The sequence below is a fragment of the Rhamphochromis longiceps genome, linkage group LG11 (assembly GCF_057381845.1).
Source record: "Rhamphochromis longiceps isolate RC_006_pf linkage group LG11, R_longiceps_female_GT1.1, whole genome shotgun sequence".
Lineage (NCBI taxonomy): Eukaryota > Metazoa > Chordata > Actinopteri > Cichliformes > Cichlidae > Rhamphochromis > Rhamphochromis longiceps.
This window is the reverse complement of record NC_140567.1, coordinates 14,963,677-14,983,046: the sequence shown is the minus strand read 5'-3', so window position 1 is coordinate 14,983,046 and position 19,370 is coordinate 14,963,677. Positions and strand designations below refer to the sequence as shown.

Here is a 19,370-nt window from a genome sequence, read left to right as displayed (position 1 = left end):
AAACAAAGCCAAAACTCCTTTTAAAAATTTCTCCGCGATTTCTCCAAAACCCCTAGAATAACTTGTTAGCTACCCCTCTATTCCCAAAACCTTATATTCGATAACAGAGAAAATCCTTAGTCTTTTTTCTTCAAAAACTTCCCTCTTACTAGCAACCTCTAAAATTCAACCCACACTCTAAGTTCTACCTCGCTCTTAATCTCCGATCCACAACTTCTTGCAGAGCACAATTTTTTCCTGCTTGTTCGCTCCCCGCTCTGCTCCCGAATGCGCTGCTTACCTCGTTCGAAATTTGCGCCGGAGACCAACTCCCCCCCCTTACTTCGCCCCGCTGCCAATCACATAACTATTGCACCGCTCCCTTCGCACCCCGGTTAGCCAATCCGCTCCAGGTCCGATTTTTATGATCTCCCGCTCAGGTTAAGACTACCCCCGAGCTCCCAGAAGACCCCTGCCTTCAGACGTATCAACAACTGGAACCGCTCAGACTGCTTGCGAGTTCGCATAGGGAGCGGCCGATTTCAACAGCAACTTGCGTCTCTTTCCTTATCCGCATATCATTCGGTAAGTGTTAATCTTCCTCTCTAACTACATTTTTTGCATTTTCCTTTTTACCATTCTGTCAATCCTTTCATTTAAAAAAATAAATAAATATCACAATGGTTTGTAACAGGTACAATACACCATCCATCCATCCATTCGCCTCCACTTATCCTTTTCTCAGGCTCGCGCGGTGCGCTGGAGCCTATCCCACGTACAATACACTTTAAAATATATATAAGCTCCACTTTTAACTCCCGTAAAAGTTTATACATTACATGTCTACATCACCTATCATGGCCTCATCGGGTATCTCATATCATCTTGTTATTGTTATGTTATGCTCCTTTGATATTTTGCTAGTTTGCGTGTTTTAAAACTCTTTTTGTTTTTCTTTATATTTTTAGACCCAGATGTGTTAACCTGATCCCTGCGAAACACCAGCTCTGCGTGGATTTTGACCGCGAGTGACCGGATGTTGTTTCCGGCCTGAGGTTGCCTGAAATGCCGTGAGGCTCGTTTGAAAGATTGCGCCCGAGACCAACTCCGCCTCCAAGGCATGCCTACCTTTAGCTGCCACCAATGAGATATCAGAGCCGGGCTCCACATATCCAATCAGGAGCACGAGCAAGACAGCTTTTGCAGACTCTCCAGAAATATACAAGTCCTTACCAACTGCTCTGCAACCCAGTGTTTCTGGTCCCCTCACTAACATCGCTTTTTGAGATATTTTTTATGAACCACCAAAAAAGCAATTTTACCCCACAGACTGGGTCTGAGGGCAGCAGCGGGGACAAATGATTGTAATGAAGCGACGGACATTTCATGGCTGGTCTTGCATAATCGTGAGTTATTATGTCATATGGTGATAAGTACATAGTTTTGCAAGAGGCATACAAGCACTGTGGAAAAAGTAATCATAAAACTGTTTTTGTGAACACCCTACGTTATGCTTTAAAAAATGTGATACATGTAATGTGATCATCAAAGAACATGATTTTTAAAAAAAAAAAAAAACTTTTATTCTTATGCTTTTAAAGTGTCAGATTATCTTAAAACACTTATTTGTATGTTATAATGTTTTTCTTACACCATGTGTAATTTTTATAGACACCTTATTCATTGTATCAATGTGTAATTATGTATCTTTGATAAATAAATAAAATATTTAATCTTGTATTTGTGTACTTTCTGGTGATTCAATAAAAAATTAGTCACATATCGCTCTGATAAACACAGATGGCTGAAAGAAATGTTTGATGGAACAAAGGAAACAAGTGTCTTGCTGCTAAACTTTTAAGTCACCATGGTTTAAATGAGAAAGTCTGTATGTAAAACATGAAAAACTCCATATCAGTGATATCTACAAAGGTGTACTCATTTCTTTGTAATGGTACTTTACTGTTCCAATGAAACAAAAAGAAAATCTCATTTTTAAAGTACATTTTTCGGCCATCCTGACCTATTTTCAGGGGCAAGAATGTTGATGTTAGACTGTGTTTTAAATCAGGTTGTGATCTTAAACTAACTATCACAGCACTGATTTCAGTTGTAATGTCAATTAGAATCCCAATTTGGCTTTTCTCCAGTCAGTGTTATGGTGAAATTTAACTTGTTCTTTTGTGTAATTGCACATGGCCCAGCAAAGGACCCCTTAGTAAACTGTACAGCATAAGTTTTCAATTCACTTTTGTCAGAAAACTTCACAGTATGAGAAGTTACAGCACAGTTTCTCCAAACGTGTGGTTCTTTTTCAGCCAGCGTGCTTTTAGAGCATCTACATTAGCTCATGTAGTAAAAGTACAATCAGTAAGTGTACTTTAACATTTGAGATTCCGAGTCACTCTTGCTTAGATCATGTGAACTATATCATGAACCTTTTTTTGTATAATGCATCAAACGTGTTCAAATCAGTTTATTTTCAATTTATTTTAACTAATCTAGAGACAAGCAACTCCTTTTTAGCTTCTGTTATGTATTTACCTCTCACACCTTAATCTAGATGTTAGTGTTCTCAGAGTTAACATGTCTCATGTTGCCATGTTGTATTTCTAATACCCAGCCTCAGTGTTCGCCCTGTTCACCCTCAAATCCAAACACCAATGATCTAGATATTCACAAAATTCATAAGGAGATTCTTAAGGTCTTAAGTTTTGTTGTTTTTATGTTTTACAAAAAAAAAACTTCACATTTTTTATATTTTTAAACGAAAGTAACATGCAAGGATATTTTTCTTTAGTGATGTTGCTTCAGCAATCTCAAATACTAATTATTCTGGGAATTTTTATGGTCAAACTATGTGATTTTCCAAATGTGTGTGTGTGGAGTAAAATGACCTTGTTCTTATGATGTTGTCACCGTGAATCATTTAGGATTAACAACACAAATTGTATCGATAGCAGAAACAGTCTTATAACTTATAATTCTCACACGTTACCGCTAGTTTTACAAACGCAGTCTTCTTCAGCTCTGTTTATGTAGCTTTTATGAAACTGATTTTCCATAGTACAAGTAGAATTTAATTTTTCTTTGCTCTCCAGTATAAATGCAATAATTTGCAGGCTTTTTACTGAAACTCTCACAATGCAACTCTCAATGCTCAGAGCTTCATATATCAACAGCTCTGAAAATATCTTCTTTTTTAAAGTAATGTAGGACAGGATCTCTCACTCTCTGTGTCTCAAAAAAAAACCCCAACTAAACTGGCAATCACCACTAAACAAATGAAAGTAGTTTATGGCTTTTTTTATCAGCTGCATTTCTTTCATTTATGTATTGATCCCATTGTTTATTGGTAATGCTTTTAGGTCACTGTTTTAGCATGTCTGCCTCACACTCCATTTAAACAGTTTAACAGATAGTGGGGTCTGGTAAGGAAGTTGGGGGGAAGCAGACAACTCCACAGGAAGAGTCTTTTTGTCTTTTCTCCACTGTAAAAGATAGCAAGGCAGTGTGAAACTTTCTTTGCGGGAAAGACAAAACTGAGAGCCATGCTAGGCTCAGTGAGAGACTCTGCTCACCCTCTGCCCCAGCGATGGCAGTCCCTCACCAAGCTTGATTTCTGTTCTTTGTCTTGATTAAAGAATGTTAGCTACCGCTCATCGCTTGTCTGCAGGCTTTATTAAACGGAAAACTTCCACAACAACCTCTAAACAGTGGTTTATGGCTTTTTGTCACCTGCAACACCATGTAACACTTGGATGTTAGATTCTTTTACCAGTCAGTGTTGTTAGCCCCAACCCCCAGGCTCCAGGTGTCTGAGCTCTAACCCTGGCTGCCAAATGTCCCCCTGAGGCCTTTGTGCCTTTTACCACCAGACTAAGTTTGTAGTCCTATCTACTAATATTATTTTATTTTTTTATTATAGCACAAGGTTCAGTTAGGTTACTACTTTGACTTCCTCAATTTGAGCACATTTCTGACCCGATACTTTATCAAGCTTTTACTCGAGTGTTTTTGACACTAGCAGCTGTACTTCTACTTAAGTGAAAATTGCCTGCAATTTTGCCACCTCAGTTGCCACTTTTCTGGAGTTTGTACACTTTTTATATTGAAACGTTCAACGTTTTACGTGTTATCCTTGATCACAGTTCTAAACAAGTTAACTTTCTTCACTTCAAAGTAACCCAAAAAAGAAACTATATGTCCAGTTCTCTTTACTCCAAACCTGGTTTAAGGCTATGCTGTTGTTGTGATATGGCCATACAAATAATATTAAGTTTAATTAATCTTTTAAAAAAATGGCTGCTTCATGGCTACCTGTTCAGAGAATTTGCAGACTTTTATGGAAACTGTCACAATGTAACACTCTCACTGTCAAAACAGGGTTGATCCATGTTTCTATGAACACTGATTAATATATCAACAGCTCTGAAAATCCTTTTTTTTTTTTTTAAGTAAAGCAGAACAGGATCTCTGTATCTCTAAAAATCCCAACAAAACTGGCAATCACCTCTAAACAAATGGAAGTAGTTTATGGATCTTTATCACCTGCAACACCATGTAACACCTAGATGTTAGACTCTTTTACCATCACATTTGCAAGGGTTTATGTGTTATCCTTGATCACAGTTCTAAATAAGTTAACTTTCTTGACATAAAAGTAGCCCAAAGAAGACAAATATATGTCCAGTTCTTTTTTACTCCAAACCTACTGATCGGAAAACATTATGTGATGCTGGAAGTTTTCATCCTATCCACCTGCAAAACAAGTTTACCTGTAAGCCAACACATTAGACGTAAGCAAATTTGTGAAATTCCTGAACAATGTGCTTTGTGGAGTAGCAGTAGTACTAGAACTAGTACTAGTAGTCCTAGTATTCTGCAGCAACCAGGCTTCAAGAGTGATCACTCTTCTGGCTTTCAAATGGTGAAAACATGTCACAGTCTTAACCGCAAATCAGAAATGTTGGTAAATTTAAAAAGGAATTTAAACGTCAGCTTTGACATAGACACAGACTTTATTAATGCCACACTCAGGAAATTCACATGTTACACATGATTTAGCTCACCTGTTAAATCCCCAGAGCAATAACCACATCAGCATCATTAGCCTGAGTGTTGATCCTCCAGGTGAGTGAGTGGAGTTGAGTGTGTGTGTGTGTGTGTGTGTGTGTGTGTGTGTGTGTGTGTGTGTGTGTGTGTGTGTGTGTGTGTGTGTGTGTGTGTGTGTGTGTGTGTGTGTGTGTGTGAGATCAGAGGTGAAGCTGCTTTCTGCAAAGTCTCATCAACAACATCTTTAGAAACAAACATCAACAACCAGGAAGAGTCTAAAAGCACTAAATATGAAACAGACCATTTACCATACCCAACACTGAGCTCCTGCACAGTCAGATGGAGTGAAACATAATGTCCCAGTGGTGTTCTGTTGGATTTAGCAGGTGAGCGTTGTTGCCAGTCAAAACCTTTTTGGAAACTCTTTACAAGAATCAATGTAATTATTTGTTTTACTTGAATCAAATGTATTGGTTTATATACCTGAAATAAAACTTTTTTGGAAACCCTGTACATGAAGTAAAAGGTTTTTGATCTTGTAAGTTCTGGCTTTAATATTTTCAGCTGATAAAGTGAACTTCATACAAACTCTGTGTTAGAAAAATCAAACTGTGTCTCGTGCGGGTGTATTGTGACTGCTCCATCACAATGTATAATTTGACTTGTGAGGTACACACAACAAGGCCAACAAGAAAAAGTGAATTAGAGATTCATTACAAAATACAAAAAATAAAAATAAATAGTGCACAAATTTAAAACAAGCAAAACACCTATGCAAGAGTAACTACTAATGATTTACAAATACTTGTCATATACAACCAATACACTCAGAGAATTTTACCATATCAGTATAAAGCTCTCTGTAATTCCTGGACAGTTCGTGAAATAATTTAAAATTAAATCTGCACTTCAGTTAACTATTCTTTTTTAACAACAGGTTTATGTCTTAGATCTACGGATACAGCTAAAACACTCTGCTTGTATAATGCTGTATTCTCTCCCAGCTTATCCTTTTCTCACAACAGGGTGATTCCCAAAGTACGAGTCAATAAAACAATCACTCTAAAAACCAGAACAGAAAGATAAAGTTGCAAAATAAAAGATTAAGGATTGTGTTTTTATAGCATGTAGTAAACTATCCCCTTTTTCTAACACAGAGTTTGTATGAAGTTCACTTTATCAGCTGAAAATATTAAAGCCAGAACTTACAAGATCAAAAACCTTTTACTTCATGTACAGGGTTTCCAAAAAAGTTTTATTTCAGGTATATAAACCATTACATTTGATTCAAGTAAAACAAATAATTACATTGATTCTTGCAATGCTTTTCCAAGAAAGTTTTATTTGATGTAACGGGTTTCCAAAAAAAAGTTTTATTTCAGGTATATAAACCAATACATTTGATTCAAGTAAAACAAATAATTACATTGATTCTTGTAAAGAGTTTCCAAAAAGGTTTTGACTGGCAACAACGCTCACCTGCTAAATCCAACAGAACACCACTGGGACATTATGTTTCACTCCATCTGACTGTGCAGGAGCTCAGTGTTGGGTATGGTAAATGGTCTGTTTCATATTTAGTGCTTTTAGACTCTTCCTGGTTGTTGATGAGACTTTGCAGAAAGCAGCTTCACCTCTGATCACTCACACACACACACACACACACACACACACACACACACACACACACACACACACACACACACACACACACACACACACACACACACACACACACACACTCAACTCCACTCACTCACCTGGAGGATCAACACTCAGGCTAATGATGCTGATGTGGTTATTGCTCTGGGGATTTAACAGGTGAGCTAAATCATGTGTAACATGTGAATTTCCTGAGTGTGGCATTAATAAAGTCTGTGTCTATGTCAAAGCTGACGTTTAAATTCCTTTTTAAATTTACCAACATTTCTGATTTGCGGTTAAGACTGTGACATGTTTTCACCATTTGAAAGCCAGAAGAGTGATCACTCTTGAAGCCTGGTTGCTGCAGAATACTAGGACTACTAGTACTAGTTCTAGTACTACTGCTACTCCACAAAGCACATTGTTCAGGAATTTCACAAATTTGCTTACGTCTAATGTGTTGGCTTACAGGTAAACTTGTTTTGCAGATGGATAGGATGAAAACTTCCAGCATCACATAATGTTTTCCGATCAGTAGGTTTGGAGTAAAAAAGAACTGGACATATATTTGTCTTCTTTGGGCTACTTTTATGTCAAGAAAGTTAACTTATTTAGAACTGTGATCAAGGATAACACATAAACCCTTGCAAATGTGATGGTAAAAGAGTCTAACATCTAGGTTTTACATGGTGTTGCAGGTGATAAAGATCCATAAACTACTTCCATTTGTTTAGAGGTGATTGCCAGTTTTGTTGGGATTTTTAGAGATACAGAGATCCTGTTCTGCTTTACTTAAAAAAAAAAAGGATTTTCAGAGCTGTTGATATATTAATCAGTGTTCATAGAAACATGGATCAACCCTGTTTTGACAGTGACAGTTTCCATAAAAGTCTGCAAATTCTCTGAACAGGTAGCCATGAAGCAGCCATTTTTTTAAAAGATTAATTAAACTTAATATTATTTGTATGGCCATATCACAACAACAGCATAGCCTTAAACCAGGTTTGGAGTAAAGAGAACTGGACATATAGTTTCTTTTTTGGGTTACTTTGAAGTGAAGAAAGTTAACTTGTTTAGAACTGTGATCAAGGATAACACGTAAAACGTTGAACGTTTCAATATAAAAAGTGTACAAACTCCAGAAAAGTGGCAACTGAGGTGGCAAAATTGCAGGCAATTTTCACTTAAGTAGAAGTACAGCTGCTAGTGTCAAAAACACTCGAGTAAAAGCTTGATAAAGTATCGGGTCAGAAATGTGCTCAAATTGAGGAAGTCAAAGTAGTAACCTAACTGAACCTTGTGCTATAATAAAAAAATAAAATAATATTAGTAGATAGGACTACAAACTTAGTCTGGTGGTAAAAGGCACAAAGGCCTCAGGGGGACATTTGGCAGCCAGGGTTAGAGCTCAGACACCTGGAGCCTGGGGGTTGGGGCTAACAACACTGACTGGTAAAAGAATCTAACATCCAAGTGTTACATGGTGTTGCAGGTGACAAAAAGCCATAAACCACTGTTTAGAGGTTGTTGTGGAAGTTTTCCGTTTAATAAAGCCTGCAGACAAGCGATGAGCGGTAGCTAACATTCTTTAATCAAGACAAAGAACAGAAATCAAGCTTGGTGAGGGACTGCCATCGCTGGGGCAGAGGGTGAGCAGAGTCTCTCACTGAGCCTAGCATGGCTCTCAGTTTTGTCTTTCCCGCAAAGAAAGTTTCACACTGCCTTGCTATCTTTTACAGTGGAGAAAAGACAAAAAGACTCTTCCTGTGGAGTTGTCTGCTTCCCCCCAACTTCCTTACCAGACCCCACTATCTGTTAAACTGTTTAAATGGAGTGTGAGGCAGACATGCTAAAACAGTGACCTAAAAGCATTACCAATAAACAATGGGATCAATACATAAATGAAAGAAATGCAGCTGATAAAAAAAGCCATAAACTACTTTCATTTGTTTAGTGGTGATTGCCAGTTTAGTTGGGGTTTTTTTTGAGACACAGAGAGTGAGAGATCCTGTCCTACATTACTTTAAAAAAGAAGATATTTTCAGAGCTGTTGATATATGAAGCTCTGAGCATTGAGAGTTGCATTGTGAGAGTTTCAGTAAAAAGCCTGCAAATTATTGCATTTATACTGGAGAGCAAAGAAAAATTAAATTCTACTTGTACTATGGAAAATCAGTTTCATAAAAGCTACATAAACAGAGCTGAAGAAGACTGCGTTTGTAAAACTAGCGGTAACGTGTGAGAATTATAAGTTATAAGACTGTTTCTGCTATCGATACAATTTGTGTTGTTAATCCTAAATGATTCACGGTGACAACATCATAAGAACAAGGTCATTTTACTCCACACACACACATTTGGAAAATCACATAGTTTGACCATAAAAATTCCCAGAATAATTAGTATTTGAGATTGCTGAAGCAACATCACTAAAGAAAAATATCCTTGCATGTTACTTTCGTTTAAAAATATAAAAAATGTGAAGTTTTTTTTTTGTAAAACATAAAAACAACAAAACTTAAGACCTTAAGAATCTCCTTATGAATTTTGTGAATATCTAGATCATTGGTGTTTGGATTTGAGGGTGAACAGGGCGAACACTGAGGCTGGGTATTAGAAATACAACATGGCAACATGAGACATGTTAACTCTGAGAACACTAACATCTAGATTAAGGTGTGAGAGGTAAATACATAACAGAAGCTAAAAAGGAGTTGCTTGTCTCTAGATTAGTTAAAATAAATTGAAAATAAACTGATTTGAACACGTTTGATGCATTATACAAAAAAAGGTTCATGATATAGTTCACATGATCTAAGCAAGAGTGACTCGGAATCTCAAATGTTAAAGTACACTTACTGATTGTACTTTTACTACATGAGCTAATGTAGATGCTCTAAAAGCACGCTGGCTGAAAAAGAACCACACGTTTGGAGAAACTGTGCTGTAACTTCTCATACTGTGAAGTTTTCTGACAAAAGTGAATTGAAAACTTATGCTGTACAGTTTACTAAGGGGTCCTTTGCTGGGCCATGTGCAATTACACAAAAGAACAAGTTAAATTTCACCATAACACTGACTGGAGAAAAGCCAAATTGGGATTCTAATTGACATTACAACTGAAATCAGTGCTGTGATAGTTAGTTTAAGATCACAACCTGATTTAAAACACAGTCTAACATCAACATTCTTGCCCCTGAAAATAGGTCAGGATGGCCGAAAAATGTACTTTAAAAATGAGATTTTCTTTTTGTTTCATTGGAACAGTAAAGTACCATTACAAAGAAATGAGTACACCTTTGTAGATATCACTGATATGGAGTTTTTCATGTTTTACATACAGACTTTCTCATTTAAACCATGGTGACTTAAAAGTTTAGCAGCAAGACACTTGTTTCCTTTGTTCCATCAAACATTTCTTTCAGCCATCTGTGTTTATCAGAGCGATATGTGACTAATTTTTTATTGAATCACCAGAAAGTACACAAATACAAGATTAAATATTTTATTTATTTATCAAAGATACATAATTACACATTGATACAATGAATAAGGTGTCTATAAAAATTACACATGGTGTAAGAAAAACATTATAACATACAAATAAGTGTTTTAAGATAATCTGACACTTTAAAAGCATAAGAATAAAAGTTTTTTTTTTTAAAAAAATCATGTTCTTTGATGATCACATTACATGTATCACATTTTTAAAGCATAACGTAGGGTGTTCACAAAAACAGTTTTATGATTACTTTTTCCACAGTGCTTGTATGCCTCTTGCAAAACTATGTACTTATCACCATATGACATAATAACTCACGATTATGCAAGACCAGCCATGAAATGTCCGTCGCTTCATTACAATCATTTGTCCCCGCTGCTGCCCTCAGACCCAGTCTGTGGGGTAAAATTGCTTTTTTGGTGGTTCATAAAAAATATCTCAAAAAGCGATGTTAGTGAGGGGACCAGAAACACTGGGTTGCAGAGCAGTTGGTAAGGACTTGTATATTTCTGGAGAGTCTGCAAAAGCTGTCTTGCTCGTGCTCCTGATTGGATATGTGGAGCCCGGCTCTGATATCTCACTGGTGGCAGCTAAAGGTAGGCATGCCTTGGAGGCGGAGTTGGTCTCGGGCGCAATCTTTCAAACGAGCCTCACGGCATTTCAGGCAACCTCAGGCCGGAAACAACATCCGGTCACTCGCGGTCAAAATCCACGCAGAGCTGGTGTTTCGCAGGGATCAGGTTAACACATCTGGGTCTAAAAATATAAAGAAAAACAAAAAGAGTTTTAAAACACGCAAACTAGCAAAATATCAAAGGAGCATAACATAACAATAACAAGATGATATGAGATACCCGATGAGGCCATGATAGGTGATGTAGACATGTAATGTATAAACTTTTACGGGAGTTAAAAGTGGAGCTTATATATATTTTAAAGTGTATTGTACGTGGGATAGGCTCCAGCGCACCGCGCGAGCCTGAGAAAAGGATAAGTGGAGGCGAATGGATGGATGGATGGTGTATTGTACCTGTTACAAACCATTGTGATATTTATTTATTTTTTTTAAATGAAAGGATTGACAGAATGGTAAAAAGGAAAATGCAAAAAATGTAGTTAGAGAGGAAGATTAACACTTACCGAATGATATGCGGATAAGGAAAGAGACGCAAGTTGCTGTTGAAATCGGCCGCTCCCTATGCGAACTCGCAAGCAGTCTGAGCGGTTCCAGTTGTTGATACGTCTGAAGGCAGGGGTCTTCTGGGAGCTCGGGGGTAGTCTTAACCTGAGCGGGAGATCATAAAAATCGGACCTGGAGCGGATTGGCTAACCGGGGTGCGAAGGGAGCGGTGCAATAGTTATGTGATTGGCAGCGGGGCGAAGTAAGGGGGGGGAGTTGGTCTCCGGCGCAAATTTCGAACGAGGTAAGCAGCGCATTCGGGAGCAGAGCGGGGAGCGAACAAGCAGGAAAAAATTGTGCTCTGCAAGAAGTTGTGGATCGGAGATTAAGAGCGAGGTAGAACTTAGAGTGTGGGTTGAATTTTAGAGCTTGCTAGTAAGAGGGAAGTTTTTGAAGGAAAAAGACTAAGGATTTTCCCTGTTATCGAATATAAGGTTTTGGGAATAGAGGGGGTACCCTAACAAGTTATTGTAGGGTTTTGGAGAAAACGCGGAGGGTTTTTTAAGGAGTTTTCCCTGCTTATGTTTCTAAGGAGGGTTAGGGTTAGGGGATCGCGAGTTTTTTCTGAGTATGAGTTTTATTCTAAATCTACAAATGCATATAAATCGAAATAAAGTTTTCCCCCAAGGCATGCAGCATGTGTTTGTGGCCATACTGAACGTTACAAAAGCACAAGTTTAACTAAACAATTTTAATATGGTTTAATACATTTTTAAACACATGAGCACGGAGCCCGAGAGAGCACGGTCCGGAGACACGGGCGCGCCCCCGCACGCCCAGACACACAGCCTCGGGCGCGCGCGGGCGCGCGCACACACACACACACATACACACACACACACTGACCTGCCACCAGATGGCGTTTTTTGAGCATAAAAAAAAAAAAAAAAAATTTTAATTGCTTAAAGAAATAAAAGAATGCTATTTTGATATATAAGAAACTTTCTAAATAATCAATTATATTTTTATGAATATCATATTTTTATGAATATCATATTTTTATGAATATCATATTTTTATTACTTAATTACTTCCTACTTCCGGAGCTCATGAATAATTTATTAGGGGTCATAAATCAATTAGGGGGGCCATAAATCACTCAGTTTGACATAAGGGGTATAATATCACTCTCTGTTGTGAAGCAAAAACGCTGAATTCGGAGAAATAAACCGGGGGGGGGGGGGGAACGATAACGACGACAAGAGTCTCCCGATCGTTTACTCTTGCTGTCCTGTGAACAACATCGGTGTGGTATTACTTGTTTGCTGTTTTCGCGATTGCGTCGCGCGTGAGGATATCACCAGGTAAACTCGCCACATTTTTAAACATTTAGTTGTTCAACAGCATCAAGACTGACGGAGTGTGTTTGAGATAACCTCACAAGTGTCACAGATGACACATTTGGCGGTTTTTTTTGCTGGTTTGTCGGTAGCAGCTCCTGAAACGCAAGACTGCCGCACATCTGTTCGACTAACGCCAGTTGATTTAAACGCCAGTAGATCTGGAACACCGGTGCTATCCTAGGCCCAAGCGCGCGTCATTTGTCTCGCCCGAAATCCGGCTTACTTCTGCTCGTCCCCCAGCTGCGAATCTCCCGCACCGCAGCAGAATATTCCCAGTTGCCTCTCTGCAACCAATTCGCCAGTGTCTTCAAGCTTCCCTCGAGAATATCCTCCGATCTCTCGGTTTCTATCGCCGCCGCCTGCCACCATCTACTTTGCCAATCCCTCGCTCTGTCCTGCCAGGTCTCTGTGACCTGCCGGGTGTGTGCAATTAGTGATCAGGAGGGGCTGGAGTCTCTCCAGGACAAGTTAATATATACAATAAAAACATGCAATAAAATCATAAGAACAAAACACTGTACATTATTAAAAAATTAAAACTAATAAAACACAGCAACACATGCAAAATAAAATCACTTAGTTAAACTTGTCCATTCCACGCTGTGACAATTATATTTTTGAATTCTGTCTCCTTTTTTTAGCTTTGTTTGGGTGCTAAAATAAAAAAATTTACAAAAACCATCTTGAAGAATTTTTTTCCTGTGTTCTCTATCCCTTTGCTGCCTGGTCCTTCACATGGACCATGGCAAAGCCATAATGATCCACTTGAAAAAATTAATCCATTTGGCTTTTCTTTTTCTTTTTCTTTTTTTTTTTTTTTTTGTTTTCAGACAATAATTCTGATTGCTACAGCACGAAGGGGACAGGGACAAAGAAAAGAAAAAAGTGCTTCTCACACGTTCGGATCTTTTGATCCAAATTTATTGGGTTTGTCCTCCAACATAGTTTTCAGTCATGTGACCGACATGGCCAATAGTGGACAGTCGGTAGTACTGCAGGACAAAAGTGTTGTTGCTGGATCATCTATCCATGGAGGAATAACGAAGACATCAAGAGAAACTCTAATTTTCAGGGACTTGTGATTCATATTCTGCCATATTCAGCTTTATTTAAATTCCTGAAAGTGACGTCTGTCCCAGAGCTCCAGTTCAGTGACATCTATTTGTATCTTGCAGAGGTTCCCTCACCTCTAACTGCTGCCAGGATGAAAACTCACTGAAACAATAGGCACGGAGTACTGAAACCAAATACCAATGAAAAGGAACTTTTGATTTGGTCTCAGTCTCAGGTCTGTCACTGTGCTCATGTGTAAAAGAGCGTGAAGGAGTTGTACTGATAAAGCACACAGCTCGGTGAACATGGGGGTGTGTAGAGCCTAATTTGTGAACAAGGAGACAATATTAAACCTCATCTGGTAGTTCATTGCTTTGAGCAGCAGGTGGCGCTGCTGCATAAAATAAGGACCTGAGCAGCTCCTGAGCTCAGAGCTACTTCTAGATCCGTTTTAACACATGAATCAGCCTTCAGAAGTGATAAGAGGTCCACTACAGACTAACAAGTTTATCTACAATAGCACAGCATATATTAGTAGACTTACATTTTAATACCTGCATGTGTCCATGTCTAAAAATATTTATTATGCAGGTTGATAACTGGCCATCACATAAAACCATGAAAATCATTTTTGCTATATTTGAGCTTCAGTTATTGTTATAATCACTATATTATTATTAGTAGCAGGAAGATTAATAGAAATAGTTAGGCTGGTAGTAGTAGGAAGTACAGTACAAGTTCAGAGTATATAGCACCACTGGTTGCTGAAGTATTTTTTGCTGGGGGGAAACGTATATGAGCCCCCCTTGGTCATGGATGTGTAACACTCAGCTTTGTAGTTTGTCTTTACAAAAACATGACGCTCTAAAGAGCTCACTGAATTGGAGTATGGTACTGTAAAAGGATACCGCCACTGCAATGAGTCAGTTTGTGAAATTTCTTCCCATCTAGATAGTATTTGAGTATTTTTATTTTCATTTTCTTTTAGAATGAGGTGCTCTGATTTTCATGTTTGCTATTGCATAAGAGCTGTCTTTTATTCCAGTCATCTAACCAAAATATGTTATATGATTGTAAGTTTTCCATCCAGTAATAAATCTAAACCATACAAGTTTGATGCTGGACTTTCACTGAGAGAACTGAAGTTTGCTTAAAAAAAACAAAAATCCAGGGAGTAAAAATGGAAAGTTATCAAATCAAATATATCTGCAATGTGTCTCTTTGAGCATTTGGTTTCTAAATATTTCATATTTTATTCAAAAGACATTCAAAAATGTTTTGCACTTTTTGTCCTGAAGATGGCAGCGCAGGCTGTGAAAATGACCTCAGATTTGAAATTTCTTCATGCTGTTGTTGTGATATTAAAAACTTAAAACACTGGTCACAATTCATTCAAATCACAGTAACTGGTTCTTCCATTTTAGAAAGAATATCTGCTGGTTGGTCATTTTAAATATTAAAGCAACACCTTGAAAGTCTAACCTGTCCTCAGTGGAGGCAAACTAAAGACCAAGCTTTGCCTCATCTACACCGAGGAAGTGTTCAGAGCCTGCTGTGGTTCTGTAGACCTGCTCCAGCTGAACAACCCAGGGGAAGTCTTTTCAGAGACTGTCACTCTCCCAATGATCCCATCACCACACCCATGACTAGAGCAGAAGTTGAGCCTTAGAGCAAATGAGGACATTTCTAAGAAACACAGTGATTCAGGGGAGACTGAATATGCTAGCCATGCCTCAGTGGAAAGGAGGCTGGTGTAGTGTTGCAGAAACAGCAGTAATGTGAGTATTATTCATTTAGTATGTAGTAAGTATTCATTTAGTATTCAGTATGTATTTCTTCATCTTTTCCACAGCTACACATACCACTGATTTACACTAGCACTGTTAAGTCTAATTGTTGAATGTTGCCATTGTGTTTCTTAAATTTGTACAGTCTTAGTTCAAGCAGTAGGATCAAAGCCATTCCTTTGATCCTTACCACCTCTCCAACCACTCTGTGCTGGGGGAGGTTTTATTGCAGATACATCCTATCTGAAAGATCTGTTTCTTTCCTGGGTTTACGACCCTTTGGTCAGCAGGAGGTCTGACACACACACACACACACACACACACACACACACACACACACACACACACACACACACACACACACACACACACACACACACACACACACCAGATCAGATCTGGGGGTCATTTTCGTGGTGGACACAGACGAGGCCTCCCTTGCGCAAATAATCGATCAATCGACTGTCTTGTTTTCTTCATGATGAATAAGTCTCTAGAATTGGCGGGGTTTGTGGAAACACAGACCCAACAAACACCCTGACTGACTCTCACTATTTACTCATCTCTTCTTATTACGTGTTAAAATATTATCTCTAGTCTTTGCCATGGCAGAGGGCAGTAAAATAAGGAATGACTGTTATGAACCAAGATTTGTGCCTAGTATGGCCTGGAAGTCCCAAAGTCAAAATGGGAGACATCCCCAAGGGTGCTCGAGAATGACCGAACTAAGATCCTGTGGGACTTCCAGACACAGACGGACAAACTGGTGATGGCTAACCAACCAGACATACTAGTGGTGGATTGCACCACTAAAGGTGCACCGTGGGTCGTTAGTGACCTTTTATTGTGATGTTCTAATTTTATTCCAAACCTTATTTTTTTTGGATATATCCTTCCTCATATTGACCCCTTGTTCTGTTTATTCTGGGCTCATTCCTGTAAGATCTTTGGACTGGAAGTTTGTATGAGTAGGATAAAGGCCTTGGCGTGTATTGACTACTACAGTGGTAACATCTTCCCCTCCTAAAACTACAAACTTCTAAATTTCGGAAGCACTGACTTGAGATTTGTGTGACTGAAATCTTCGGCAATAATCAACAGTCCATCGGGGTGTTAGTTCTGGAGCTCACTGATCGCCCGTACAGCTCACACATTCAGAGCACCTCTGTAGTATTAGCGCTGGGTGGGATGTACACTGCTGTGATGAGCACAGCGGTGAATTCCCGAGGTAGATAAAAAGATCTGCATCTAAGAGTCATAAACTCTACCAGCAATGAGCAGTAATTAGAAACTAGCACATTTGATCACTACATTGATAAAATCTTCCCCTCCTAAAACTACAAACTTCTAAAAAAACAACTATCACAGCCGCTACAGACAGAAGACTGGATTTTATTTGGAGTTAGATTTTGTGCAATTTGCAAAGTAAATTATGCGCCACAGATTTTTGAATTCGCTTCTGTGTGACTCATTTAACTATTCTCTTTCTCTTTTCCTGTTCTCATTTACATAACCTGTATAAAAAAAACTGTTAAAACACAGTTTAGTAAACTAAGACGCAAATTTTGTAGTCTGCATTCTGCACATTATAGTTTTAACATGGTGGACATCCGGCACCACACTATTAAAGATGCTAGAGTAAGATTGTTCTAATAAATGCACGGCTTTTCTTTTTCTAGCTCCTTATCACTTCTCCCACCAACCTTTGATTCTGACCTTGATAAAAACATCATCAAGGTTAAGCAAAAAAGAGGTTGGGAAAAAAAAAGATAGGAAAAAAAAGATAGGGGCGATCGTGGCTCAAGAGTTGGGAGTTTGCCTTGCAATCGGAAGGTTGCCGGTTCGATCCCTGGCTTGGACAGTCTCGGTCGTTGTGTCCTTGGGCAAGACACTTCACCCGTTGCCTACTGGTGGTGGTCAGAGGGCCCGGTGGCACTAGTGTCCGGCAGCCTCACCTCTGTCAGTGCGCCCCAGGGTGGCTGTGGCTACAATGTAGCTTGCCATCACCAGTGTGTGAATGGGTGGATGACTGGATATGTAAAGCGCTTTGGGGTCCTTAGGGACTAGTAAAGCGCTATATAAATACAGACCATTTACCATTTACATTTGAACACACCCAAGGTAAAGAAGGAAGAGGAAACGGGTGGGAGCACAGCTGAATATGTAAAAATAAATGGTAAGACTGGAGAAAAGCTCCACCATCTGGCTGAGGTGTTTGCATGTTCTCTCTGTGTTTGCGTGGGATCTCTCCAGGGTAGTCTGGCTTCCTCCTGAAGTCAAACACATGCATTTAACAGGGTTAGGTTAACTGGTGATTCGAAATGGGCCATTGGTGTGAGTGTGAGAGTGAACAGCTATCAGGAACATCACTGATGAATACTTGATAAAAGAGGAGGAAACGGATCATACCCAAATCTAAATTATATATGTAATGTTTCCAAACCGTTAAAATGTGTATTGTTTGCTGATGATACCATTCTTTATTGCTCAGGTAAAAACCTAGAACAGCTTCTGACTACAGTTCAAAAGGAGTTAAATATATTGAAAAACTGATTTGATATAAATAAGTTATCGTTAAATTTAAACAAAAAAAAATGTATTATTTTTGGCACTAGATAAATGAAAAATTTATCTAAAATCAGGGTTAATGGAATTGAAATTGAAAGAGTGTACGAAAATAAACTTCTTGGAGTGATAATTGATGATAAACTTAGCTGGAAGTCTAATATAAACCATGTGAAAACAAAACTGTCAAAACCCATTGCTATTCTCTACAAGAATGTCTTGAACAAGAAACCATTACACATGCTTTATTGTTCTCTGTTGCTTCCATATATGACTTATTGAGCCTTTCTCAATTGTCGAGTATGCGAGTTCATACTCGCATTCTCGGCAAGTCCAGACGAGAAAATCTAGGGACCAAGAACAAGTCTGATTACACAAAGAGGAAGATTTATATGAAATAATATAAACCCTAAGACATTTTTAAATTGTCTAGATTTAAAGAAAACAAACTCAAAAGTCCAAAAATCTAAAAACCGCTCTGTAAACAGACCCAGGACCATAACAAAAACATAATAAAAGGCAAACATACGAGAGATTTTAATAATTTTTCATATGCAGTAGAGGTTTATGAACACACAGAGAGTGAAGAAGAAAGGCTCAGTATATCATGGGATGTCCCCGTGGAAAGTTTACTATTAACATGTGACATACAGAATGTAAATACAAAGGTTACATGCTGTATCTTGTCCTGATGAAATACAACAATGGGAAAATGTTATATTTTTGATAACCTGCTGAATAAAAGTACAACAGAGTTCATTTAACATGCTAATAAAAAAATAAAACTACTCTTGACTCTCATGTGTACCAAGTAATTTTTTCAGTATTATTTTATTTTTTATTTTTTGTCATTCCGTCTGCCTGTTCCATCTTCTGTATTTAGAACAAAATACAAAAAGTCTTAACATTTAACTTTATTCAATTAAATTCAGTTTTATTTATATAGCACCAAATTACAACAGCAGTCGCCTCAAGGCGCTTTATATTGTACAGTAGATCGTACAATAATAGATACAGAGAAAAACCCAACAATCATATGACCCCTTATGAGCAAGCACTTTGGCAACAGTGGGAAGGAAAAACTCCCTTTTAACAGGAAGAAACCTCCAGCAGAACCAGGATCAGGGAGGGGCGGGGCCATCTGCTGCGACCGGTTGGGGTGAGAGAAGGAACACAGGATAAAGACATGCTGTGGAAGAGAGACAGAGGTTAATAACAGATATGATTCAATGCAGAGAGGTCTGTTAACACATAGTGAGTGA

At 38.4% G+C, this 19,370-nt stretch overlaps 2 long non-coding RNA genes across 2 annotated transcripts; one reads left to right on the top strand and one right to left on the bottom strand.

Annotated features, from left to right (window-relative positions):
• Nucleotides 1–418: 418 nt before the first annotated feature.
• LOC146658735 (uncharacterized) lies at nt 419–1,717 on the top strand. Its single transcript, XR_014913748.1, has 2 exons — nt 419–564; nt 948–1,717. It is a non-coding gene; the product is annotated as an uncharacterized LOC146658735 (long non-coding RNA).
• An 8,626-nt stretch (nt 1,718–10,343) lies between these two features.
• On the bottom strand, nt 10,344–12,125 carry LOC146658734 (uncharacterized). The gene is made up of 2 exons (XR_014913747.1): nt 11,321–12,125; nt 10,344–10,936 (listed from the first exon to the last, which is right to left on the bottom strand). It is a non-coding gene; the product is annotated as an uncharacterized LOC146658734 (long non-coding RNA).
• Between the last annotated feature and the right edge of the window lie 7,245 nt (nt 12,126–19,370).